Below are 12524 nucleotides of genomic sequence, written 5' to 3' on the forward strand. Positions count from 1 at the left end.
CCAAAAAGTACCCACATCTTCAGCCCCTAAGCTGGGGTGTCTTCTCTGTCCTTATGTTCTTGCCCAGCCCCCTCAGCCTTCAGCTGCCTCTCAGTGCCCCCCTCACTCTAATCTGTCTGACCCGGGAGCCAGGAAAGACACTGGGGGCCGTTAGGGTAAACAACACTGACTGCCTAACAAACAGCCCTCAAATCTCAACACTTCCCACACTGGAGATTTCTTTATTCACATCACAGTTTAATGAAGGGCAGGTATGGTGAGGGGGTCTGCTCCATACAGCCACTCAAGAACCCAGGGACCTTTCATTTAGTGACCTTGCCACCCTCCAGGGGCTCAGAGTCGCCCCTGGATCCTCTGCATTTTGTCAGTCAACAGAGGAAGAGCGATTGTGTAAAGGGGCTTTATAGGTAGAGACCACGTCTGCTTCATCTGAATCTCACCCCACCCAGGACACATGAAATACATGTTTGCTGAACTGAGGGGCTCATCATGGGGGCGCTTAGATGACACCTAACTCTGCCCAGGAAAGGTGGGGAAGTGTTCACCAAAAAGGACACATCTGAGTTGAGTGTTGAAGGATGAACAGGAGGTCTCTGGATAAGGTGGAGGGGAAGAGTATTCTGGCAGGGTGGAACAGCATGTGCAAAGACACATGGATAAGAAAGGTAAAGGGCCAACCTGGCAGGGTCACAGAGTGGGAGGTGGGGGGAGGGGAGATGGGGCTAGAGAGGGAACCAGGGCTGGAGTTTGAAGGTTCTTATTCCTCATTGCTTCCTATCCTTCAAGTACCAGCCTCAGGCCTCCTCCCCAGGACTCTAGGACAGAGGGAGCCTCCCTCTGTCCTGGGAAGCACTGATGTTCAGGCCATTTTAGCCTGGAATGACTCAGCCTGACCCTGACAGCAGCCCAGTGAAGGAGGAATTATGATCCCATTTCTTATATTTTCTAATTGTTTACTGCTAGTTTACTTTAAAATTTTTGAATTTTGTTTATTGAACTTGTGTATTATGAAATTGCTCAATTCACTTGTAGATTCTTTTGGATTTGCAACACAATCATATCATGTGCATATAATGAGTTTTATTTCTTCCTCTATAATCCTCATACATTTTATTTCTTTTCCTTACCTTGCTGCACTGGCTAGGATCTCCAATAAAATGGAACTGAATCAATGATGGCAAGCAGCCTTGTCTCTTTCCTGAGCTCATAGGGAAAACTTTCAAATTTTCACCATTAAGAATTATATTAGGGCTTCCCTGGTGGCGCAGTAGTTGAGAGTCCGCCTGCCGATGCAGGGGACACGGGTTCGTGCCCCGGTCCGGGAAGATCCCACATGCCGCGGAGCGGCTGGGCCCATGAGCCATGGCCGCTGAGCCTGCGCGTCCGGAGTGCCTGTGCTCCACAACAGTGAGAGGCCCGTGTACCACAAAAAAAAAAAAAAAAAAAGAATTATATTAGCTTGGGCTGCCATAACAAAATACTATAGACTGGGTGGTTTTAAACAACAGAAATTTATTTCTCACAGTTCTGGAGGCTGGGAAATCCAAGATCAAGGTGCTGGCAAAATAGGTTTTATTCTGAGACCTCTTCTCTTGGCATGTAGGCGCTGCTGTCTTGCTCTGTTTTCACATGACCAGGGAGAGAGAGAGGTCTCTTCATATAAGGCCACCAGTTCTATTGCATTAGGGTCCCACCTTTATGATCTCATTTAACCTTAATTACCTTCTAAGGGCTCTATCTACATATACAGCCATATTAGGGGTTAGGGTTTTAACATATGAACTTCTGGGGAACACAATTCCATCCATAGCAAGTATAATGTTTACTGTAGATTATTTTAGTAAATACCATTTATCAAATTGTTTCCTTCCATTCTAGTTTGCCAAGTACTTTTTAAAAAACATGAATTGGCATTGAATTTTATCAAATGGTTTTTCTATACCTACCAAGATAATTTTATAGACTTTCTAGTTTATTCTGTTAATAAGATGATTTTATTATTGGTTCTCAACTGAGGGCAATTTTGCTCCCTAGGGGACGTTTGACAATGTCTAGAGACATTTTTGATCGACTCAACTGGTGTGTGTGTGTGTGTGTGTGTGTGTGTGTGTGTGTGTGTGTGTGTTACTGACATGTAGTGAGTAGAAGCTACAATGCACAGGACTGCCCTTTACAACAAAGGATATTCCAACCAAAAAGGTCAATAGTGCCAAGATTAAGAAACCCTGATTTACACTGATTAATTTTTGAACGTTAAATCAGCCTTGCAATTTGGAAATAAATCCAACTTGGTTGTGATATAATATTAAAAAACCCTCAGGTGCTGCCTTTTGCTGGAGGTGGGAGGGGACATTTCTAGGAGCCTGAGGGGAAAGGCTGGTGGTGCGAGCAGGAGATTCCTGTGACCCCAAATCCTCAGAGCCCAATCAAGGGGCAGTGGAGAAGATCCCAGGCCACCGGAGGGCAGATAATCCTGGAGAATAGGGATCTCAGTGCACGACTGAGAATTAGAGGAAATGTTTAACAGCATCGCTGTGATTGGCCCCTGGGATCTTGACAGCAATGTCTGAGCGACAGGAAGTGAGGTGCTGCTGGGCCGGCAGACAAGGGACAGAAGAAGTGGAGAACAGAGTGATTCCCAGGGACCAAGGGGGCAGTGTTGGGGAGATGACATTCAACTGAGGTGGCTCAGGGAGACACAAGGGCCCCGAGCGATTGCCTGGAGCACCAGCTGTGCTCAGTGCTCACCTTTAAGGTCTGCAAAGTGTGGGAGGTATAGGGGGTGAGGCTGGCTTTAAGAACCAGGACCAAGTGGACCGTTGTGTAGTTTAAAATGTTTATCCTCTTGTGCTTGGTGTAGGCGTCCATCCATTCCTCCTTCAGTCATGCAGTTCACATGTACCAGATCTCAACTCTGCATGAAGCCAGGTATGGGTTGTAGGGTTGGAAAGTCCCTGTCTCTGAGAAACGTGGTCTGGTCATGGAAAAATAGAGGGATTAGCTGGTACTTTATTGGGAGCCCCAAAGAGGGCACTCATCCAATCTGGAAAGGCTTCCTCTGGAAAGTGAGGCATTGGCTGGAATGGAAAGAGTGAGAAGGGCAAGGGGTGTGCCAGTGGAGGGAACAGCATTTGCAAAAGCTTAGGGGCAGGAGAGCATTCTGTTCCCTATGATTATGGCTGAAGCACAGAGTTCAGGGGGAAGGGATGGAGGGTCTGTACAGGCATTGGTTTAGAGTGCCACCTGGTGGAGTGGAAAAGGTCAGGCTTTGAGTCAGACTGCTCTGACTCCTCTGTGTGGTCTTAGGCGAGTTACTTCACCTCTCTGAGCTATTTTTCTCTTCCATAACACAGAGATAACAGTTCTTTGTTCTTGGGAAATGTTTCATTAGGGATAATGAATAACTAAGAATTATTAATCAGAAAAATGAATACAAAATAACTAGCACATTGTCTGGCACATAATAAGTATTGAAGAACAATTTATTTAATCAATTCCAAGAGGCATTTTCCCTCCAGATGTTCACATCTCTGATATGGGGAGTCATTGTAATGGTCTAATTGACAGCATCTCTTTCTCGGTGATACACAAACAAATGGTGTCATGTGATTGATGACATCTTACTGTCAATAAAATATGGTAATTGTTCGGGCTGTCCAGAATGGAGGTTGGCAAACTTTTTCTGTAAAGGTCCAGAGAGGAAAGGTTTTAGGCTTTGTGGGCCATATGGTCTCTATCACAGCTACTCAACTCTGCCATCATCGTGCCATGGACAATATGTTAATGAATGAGGATGGTTGTGTCCAATAACGCATTATTTATGGACACTGGCTTTTGAATTTCATATAATTTTCATCTGTCACAAAATATTACCCCCCTTTTGATTTGCTTCCCAACCATTTACAAATGTAAAAACTATTCTTAGTTCCCAGGCTGTACAAACACAAGAGGTGGGCTGGATTGGCCCCATGGCACCCAGACCATTAATAGGTGGTCAAGAATTGCTTTTTATCAATGTCTGTGCTTTATGCTTCTGTTACTATCTGGAAAGTTTCCAGATTTTTTCAAGCCTTACTAGAAATTATTTGTAATGATGCTTGGGGCTATCTAGAGGCAATCTGGAAACTCAGCTTGGGTAGACTGGATTCAGGAATGTTTTCCTGGAGGAGATGACCCATGAGCTGGGTTTTGCAGGATGAGTTGAAAGTGTGGTGTGGGGATGGAGGCCACCAACTAAAATGTGAAATACCCTGTACATGTGAGGAGCCAGGCACGGCTAACCATAGGTTCTGGGGCAAGCAGGCAATGTGGAGAGGTGAGACTAGATCACGCCAGGCCTTGGACACCAGGCAAAGGGCTTTATTCCAATGCAGAAGTTCTCAATTCGAGGCTCATAAATTGTGCTTCAGAAGGTCTACGATTCTCTTGAAATTGCATGCAAAACTTTGCAAGGATGTTTATTTTTCTAAGGATGTCTGTGCCTTTGATCAAATTCTCAAAGGTGTGTGTGAGCCCAACTTAAAAATAAGATGAACACAGAAATGAATGATGAGCCATTTGCAGTAGACACCGTCAGTCAAGAGACTACCTGCCTGGCTGTTTTCCCACCTCTAGGTATACACGGGGATGGGCCTTTCGTGGGCATCTCTTTGCTACATGGCCCCACTGCCTAGCCACAGTTGACTGATCCAGGGGTGGGCACCTCACTCAACTGATAGCCCCTGGGATTTTTTATTCTTTTATTACTTATTTATTTTTTTTGCTGCATTGGGTCTTTGCTGTTGTGCGCCGGCTTTTTCTAGCTGCAGCGAGCAGGGGCTACTCTTCATTGTAGTGCGTGGGCTTATCGCAGTGGCTTCTCTTGCTGCGGAGCACGTGCTCTAGGTGCGCAGGCTTCAGTAGTTGTGGCTCACGGGCTCTAGAGCTCAGGCTCAGCAGTTTTGGCGCACAGGCTTATTTGCTCTGTGGCAAGACCAGGACCAGGGCTCGATCCCGTGTCCCCTGCATTGACAGGCGGATCCTTAACAACGGTACCACCAGGCAAGTCCCCTGGGATATTTTAAACCTAGACCCAAAGGTGGTAGCTGGTGTTGGTGGTAATAGAGGATAAGCCTCGGGAGTGGCAGGTGACCATGTTGCCCGTCCCGTGGAGGAAAGTAGTATGATGAGAGAATGAAACCAACATACCAGGAAAAGCAGAAATATAAAGCCTCAAGTGAGAATTTCACTGGTATGTGAGTCAAGTCACCTTGACCTCCATTCCTGCCCTTTTCACAGTTACTTGAGATGGTCCACTGCCCTAACATTAACTTGATTCTTTTGTTTTTTATTCTTTTAAAAAATTATTTATTCATTTATTTGGCTGTGCCGGGTCTTAGTTGCGGTATGTAGGATCTTTAGTTGCAGCATGCAGATTCTTTTTAGTTGGTACATGCAGGCTCTTAGTTGTAGCATGCAGGATCTAGTTCCCTAACCAGGAATTGAACCCGGGCCCCCTGCATTGGCAGTGCAGAGTCCTAACCGCTGGACCACCAGGAAAGTCCCTAAGTTGATTCTTGCCTAACCTTAATCACGTTGAGTTTCTGACAAACTAAAGAATCTCAAGCAGAGGGGGATGGCATGATCAGAATAGAGTTCAGAGAGGAAACTCTAGCTGCCACGAGGGGCATGAACTGGACAGAGGAGGCAGGGCCAGCAGGGAGGCTGATGCAGGGTCTCGGGGAGAGATGAGGAGGCCTGGGGTAGAGCTGGCAGTCTCAGTGTGGGGAGGAGAGGGAATGAGGATGGGCACTGGGACCTCAAGAGGATGCTCAGGTTATGGCCACGTGGTGTTGGAAATTCAGGGCAGGAGATCTGGGGCTTAGAGGGGAGGTTCTAGGCTGCATATGGAGATTTATCTGCTTAGAAGTATTGGGTGGGCCAAAAGGTGCCTTCAGTTCTTTAAGTAAAAATAAAAGACACATTTTTCATTTTCACCAAGAACTTTATTGAACAACGTATTCACCCTTTTGTTCCACTACCTTCTACCATTTTCCAGGCAACTTCATAATTCCATCTTCCCAAAACTTTTTATCTTTTTGAGCAAAGAACTGTTCAGGTGACTTTTACAGTCTTCCAGGAAATTGAAATTTTTTCCATTAAGAGAATTTTGTAAAGACCGAAATAAATAGAAATCCGAAGGTGCATTGTCTGGTGAATATGGTGGATGAATCAAAACTTCCCAGCCAAGCTGTCACAGTTTTTGCCTGGTCATCAAAGAAACATGCAGTCTTGTGTTATCCTGATGAGAGATTATGCGTTTTCTGTTGGCTAATTCTGGACTCTTTTCATCGAGTGCTGCTTTCAGTTGGTCTAATTGGAAGCAGTACTTGCTGGAATTAATCGTTTGGTTTTCTGGAAGGAGCTCATAATAAGAGGGCTCCCTTCCAATCCCACCATATACACAACATCACCTTCTTTGGCTGAAGACCGGCCTTTGGTGTGGTTGGTGGTAGTTCATTTCGCTTGCCCCGCGGTCTCTTCCGTTCCACATTATTGTACAGTATCCACTTTTCATCGCCCGTCACAATTTGTTTTAAAAACGGAATATTTTCATTACGTTTAAGTAGAGAATCGCATGCGAAAATATGGTCAAGAAGGGTTTTTTCGCTTAACTTACGTGGAACCCAAACATCAAAGCGATTAACGTAACCAGGCTGGTGCAAATGATTTTCAACGCTTGATTTGGATATTTTGAGCATGTCGGCTATCTCCCGCGTGGTAGAATGTTGATTTTTCTCAATTAATGTCTCGATTTGATCGCTATCAACTTCAACTGGTTTACCCAACCGTGGAGTATCATCCAGCAAGAAACCTCCAGCACGAGACTTCGCAAACCACTTTTGACACATTCGATCAGTCACAGCCCCTTCTCCATACATTGCACAAATCTTTTTTTGCATTTCAGTTGCATTTTTACGTTTCTTGAAATAATAAAGCATAACATGCTAAAAATGTTGCTTTTTTTCTTCCATCTTCAATATTAAAATGGCTACACAAAAATTCACCAATTTTGATGTTTTTTTTTTTTTAATGTGCACTGATATGACAGCTGTCACATACAATCTAACAAAATTGTTTCGAATGAAGTTAAAGACAACTAAGTGCTACTAGAGCCGTCTTACGGAAAAAAACCGAACGCACCTTTTGGCTCACCCAGTAGTAACTGAAGCCATGGCAGTGAACCAGGTTGTCTAGGACAACGCAGAAAGGGCCAAAGCATGCTGTGCTCAATCCAGTGTGGTCAGAGGACATCTGGTCACCAAAGGGGGTGAGGGTCACAGACCCCTGCCCAGGGCTTGTGGGGGGCGGTGCTAGGCCGTATAGTCCTTCTCCAGGGTGGCAGTGCCCTCCTGTGCAGGTAGTGGAGAAGAGAAAGCCAGGACACACTTGGCGAAGAAGCACAGGACTAGGTAGGTAGTGATCGGTGCTTGCTGGGAAGAGAAGGGAGCACCCAGTCCAGGGTGGCAAGATGAACTGATGACTAAGTGAAGCCAGATCTCCTGCCTCCACTGTCAGTGCTTTTTCCACCTCCCCTAGGCCAAAACGTATCTGGTCCAATCTCTTCAATTACTGATGTGGAAACTGAGGTCAAAGAGAGGAATGACTTGGCCAGGGTCACTCTGCAGGCTAATAACAGATTTGGAGTAAAATCAGAGCATTCAGGCCCGTCAGCAGCCTTAGCTACTGTCAAGGGCAACCGCTCATTGAACTGTTGATAAACCAGACCCAGAAAGGGTAGTGAGTGATTGCTTTGCTGCAGCTGGTGTCCTTGTTTGGGTGAATTCACTGAGCACTGATCACGGGAGACAAAGCATCTTAGGAGGGAAGTGGTGATTTGGTTGGAATGGGCTGGGGGGAGGTTCTTATGGGACATCAGGCATTGGTTGCGTGGGGCTGGGTTGGCACAGGAGGTAGGAGCTGAGGCAGGAAATGGGGCACTTCAGAAATCCTGGGCTAGGGTTTCCCTGGTGGCGCAGTGGTTAAGAATCCACCCGCCAATGCAGGGGACACGGGTTCGAGCCCAGGTCTGGGAAGATCCCACATGCTCTGGAACAGCTAAGCCCGTGCACTACAACTACTGAACCTGCGCTCTAGAGCCCGTGAGCCACAACTACTGAGCCCGCATGATGCAACTACTGAGCCTGCGCTCTAGAGTCTGCGAACCACAGCTACTGAGGCCGCATGACAACTACTGAGCCCACGCGCGACAACTACTGAAGTCTGCACGCCTATAGCCCGTGCTCTGCAGCAAGTGAAGACACTGAAATGAGAAGCCCATGTGCCACAATTACTGAGCCTGAGCTCTAGAGCCCGCGAGCCACAATTACCGAGCCCATGTGCCACAGCTACTGAGCCTGCGCTCTAGAGCCCATGAGCCACAACTACTGAGCCCGTGTGACACAACTACTGAGCCCACATGCCACAACTACTGAGCCCACGCTTAGAGCCTGTGCTCTGCAAAAAGAGAAGCCACCACAATGAAAAGCCTGTGCACTGCAACGAAGAGTAGCCCCTGCTCGCTGCAACTAGAGAAAGCCCGCGTGCAGCAACGAAGACTCAACACAGCCAATAAATAAATAAAAATAAATAAATAAATAAAACAGTATGATCTTTATTAAAAGAGAAAAAAAGAAGAGAAAGAAATCCTGGGCTAGAGGGAGATGATTCCAGAAGAGCCTCTATATACCTGCAAAGAAAGCGCTGACTCTATGAACAGAGTCTAGGATTTCTATTAGACTTGGCATGGAATTAGTGAGTCCAATTCAGAGGAGGAAGGAGGAGAAGAAGAAAGAGAATTAAGCCTTGGAATAGAGTCCGAGAGCCAGAAAGGACTCCCAACTTTTTATAGGTAGGGCAACGGAGGCTGAGAGGAGACAGAGACTTGGCCAAGGCCACAAGTCACAGTCAGGACACAAACCAGCCCTTCCTATCTGTGAGGGCAGCTCTCTTCGCTCACGCCCCACCTCAGCACATTGAGAATCATTCTCCCCACTGACAGGAGGGCTTGCTGTGTCTTTCTCGGGATCTCTGGGAACAGCTGGCTCTTTCCCAGAATCTGCATCCCTTTATGTGTCTGTTCCCAGAGGTCATCCTGGAGTCAAGGCTGCTGCCAGCCCTGCATCCACAGAACTTTGTTTCAGCTCCCAGACAAGATTTCCTCCCCTGACTGGCGAGCATCTTCCCCATGCTCCAGGGCTGCTGGCCCAGTCTCAGCCTGCCCAGAACAGAGGCCCCAGAAGAGCCCAGGGCCGTCTCACTTGGGCAGAAAATGCCTTCCAAGGAAGCTGAGGCCTTGAGGTTCTAATCCTTTTCTTACCCACAGACAGAAGTTTCCTTTTTTAGAACATGAACTCAGAGGACGCAGCTCCTTGCCTCTCCATGAATAGACTATCTCCCAGGCACAGAATTCCAAGAACCCAGGGGGCCACTAGAGACAATGGCCTTTCAAGGTTGACTGCAGGGGGAGAGCATGTCCCTTGTAGGGTGGCTTCAGCTGGCTCTCACGGTCTGAAAACCATCCTGGCACCAAGTCTGGAATCTTGAAAATTTCCCACAACCCCACTCACCCGCCTTCAAATCATCTACACTTATTCATTCTGCCCTTCATTTAACAAGTGTGTATTGAGCACCTACTATGTGTCTAGCCTCTTTGAGGCACTGGAACTTTTTGGACATATCAGATAAAACCGACAAAGATCCCTATCCACCCTATCCAAGAAATCCATATTTTAAGAGAGGAATGGTTAAAAGAGACCTCTGTACTATTTTATATATTTATTCAGAGGCAGGAGATAGAGAGCTTTGGTGTTGGATGGACCTGAGTTTAAACCTGCTCTCTTCTCTGATCTTGGGTGGCTGTTTTAACTTCTCTGAGCCTCAGTTTCCTCAATGCTAAAGTGGAGATAAAAATTCCTACTTTATCCTCAGTTGGCTAAATATTGAGTTACCATATGATCCAGCAAGTTGGCTCCTAGGTTGTACACCCGAGGGAAATGAACTTGTACACGAATGTTCACAACAGCGGTATTCATAATATCCAAAAAGGAGAAACAACTCAAATGCCCATCAGCTGATGAATAGGTAAACAGAATGTGCTATATCCATACAACGGAATATTATTTGGCAATAAACAGGAATGAAGTACTGCTATGTGCTACAACATGGATGAACCTTGAAAACAGTATGCAAGTGAAAGAAGCCAGACACAAAAGACCACATGTTATATGTTTCCATTCATATGAAATATCCAGAATGAGCAAATAGATCACTCATTGCCTAAGACTGGGGGAAATGGAGGAATTAGGAGTATAATGGTTAAGGGGTGCAGGGTTTCTTTCTTTTTTTTTTTAAAGAGAGAGAGAGAGAATTTTTAAAAATTGATTAATTTTATTTTTGGCTGCATTGGGTCTTGTTGCTGTGCTTGGGTTTTCTCTAGTTGCGGCGAGCGGGGGCTACTCTTTGTTGTGGTGCGCAGTCTTCTCACTGCTGTGGCTTCTCTTGTTGCGGAGCATGGGCTCTGGGTGCGCAGGCTTCAGTAGTTGTGGTACGCAGGTTCAGTAGTTGTGGCGCACCAGCTCAGTTGCTCTGCGGGATGTGGGATCTTCCCGGACCAGGGCTCGAACCCGTGTCCCCTGCATTGGCAGGCGGATTCTTAACCACTGTGCCACCAGGGAAGTTCTGGTACAGGGTTTCTTTTGGGGGAATGAAAATGTTCTAAAATTGATTATGGTGATGGAGGCACAACTCTGTGGATATACTAAAAGCCACTGAATTGTACACTTTAAATGGCTGAGTGTTATGGTACATGAATTGTATCTCAATAAAGCTATTAAAAATTTCCTACCATGTAGGGCTCTTGGAGGACTAAATGACCTAAGTATACAATGTACCTAACACAGCATCTTGTATTTGGTAGTTAATGGATGCTAACTTTTAGTCTGTTGGTAATCCTTAATAGGCTTGTTTATACAAAAGCTTAAAAATATGTCCTTTGTCAACACAAGAATGCCGTAACCTTTGGTAATCAGTGTTGTGCCTTGAGCAGGTGGTCCTTCCCTACCCCCAGTCCCAGTCCCTTCTTTGCCTGTTGAAATCCTACCTGTATCCCAGCTCAGCTTAAATGCCACCTCTGCAACACCTCTGTGTCGGTCCACCTAGAAATCCTGGGGCATTCAAAGGCAAGCTTTCGCCACAGTCTGGCTTGTTTCCTAATTCTTTGTGAACACTGCCTCTCCATGTGTCCTGCCCTCTGTGTCCAGCACCTGGCACGGAGGACCTGATCCTGTAACGAGAGGGTTTATAGCTCACATGCTCTGTCTCCCTGGCATAGAACCTGTAATGGGCAGAATTCTCCCATGGCCCTCATAACCTTTGCCCTCTGGTTACATGGCAAGAAGAATTTCATAGATGTAATTAAGGTTACTAATCAGCTGACCTTAAGATAGAGAATTGGGTGGGCCTAACCTAATCACAGGAACCCTTAAAAAGCAGAGTTTTCTTCCATTGGTAGCAGAAAAGGCAGAGAAATTCAAAGCGGCCTCTGAGAGCTGAGAGCAGTCCCCACCAGGGGGAAAATGGGGCTTAGTCCTACAATCACAAGGACCAGGATTCTGCATGGAAGCAGGAATCTTGCTCAGAGCTGCCGGATAAGAGACAGCCCAGCCCACACCTTGACTTGAGTTTGGCCTTGTGAAGCCCTCAGCTGAGAATCCAGTTGAACCTACCTTGACTTCTGACCTACAGATAATAAACAGGTGTTATCTTAAATTGCTATGTTTGTGGTAATTTGTTATGCAGCAATAGAGAACAAATATAGCATCTGTCTGTGGAGGGACATTTTATCCCCATTTTCTAAATGAGGAGGCCCAGAGAGGTGCCATCAGTTGCCCAGGATTGCACAGCGCACTAGTGGTAGGGCTGAGCCAGAGGCTACAGTAGGGGCTGGCAAATACTATCTGTAAAGGTTCAGACAATTAATATTTTAGGCTTTAGGGGTCATATGGTTTCTGCACTTAGGGAAATGTTTTTCTACCTTTAAGGGTTGGAGACTGGTTTTTATCTGTGAAGGGGGACATTCTGATTTCTTTTAACTTATTGATAGTTTCTGCAATGTCCAGCTATTTCTTTTTATTGGAAAAGACAATTAATATTTTAGGCTTTAGGGGTCATATGGTTTCTGCACTTAGGGAAATGTTTTTCTACCTTTAAGGGTTGGAGACTGGTTTTTATCTGTGAAGGGGGACATTCTGATTTCTTTTAACTTATTGATAGTTTCTGCAATGTCCAGCTATTTCTTTTTATTGGAAAAGAGGTAGGGAAGGCAGTGATTTTACTTCTGTTAGCATGCCCAGGGCTCTGATGGATGAATCTGTAAAGTCCTGTGGGAGCTTGGGAGAGGGACCAGATAATTCTTCTTTGGGACACTGAGGAGACATCACCCAAAGAAGGTGACCTGTGACCTGTCTTAAGGGAAGTGTATGAGC

At 45.9% G+C, this 12524-nt stretch overlaps 1 non-coding gene across 1 annotated transcript; it reads right to left on the reverse strand.

Moving 5' to 3' along the window:
• Positions 1 to 5465: 5465 nt before the first annotated feature.
• TRNAG-GCC (transfer RNA glycine (anticodon GCC)) lies at positions 5466 to 5538 on the reverse strand. Its single transcript has one exon. It is a non-coding gene; the product is annotated as a tRNA-Gly (tRNA).
• Positions 5539 to 12524: the final 6986 nt, after the last annotated feature.

The sequence above is a fragment of the Phocoena phocoena genome, chromosome 1 (assembly GCF_963924675.1).
Source record: "Phocoena phocoena chromosome 1, mPhoPho1.1, whole genome shotgun sequence".
Taxonomy (NCBI): domain Eukaryota; kingdom Metazoa; phylum Chordata; class Mammalia; order Artiodactyla; family Phocoenidae; genus Phocoena; species Phocoena phocoena.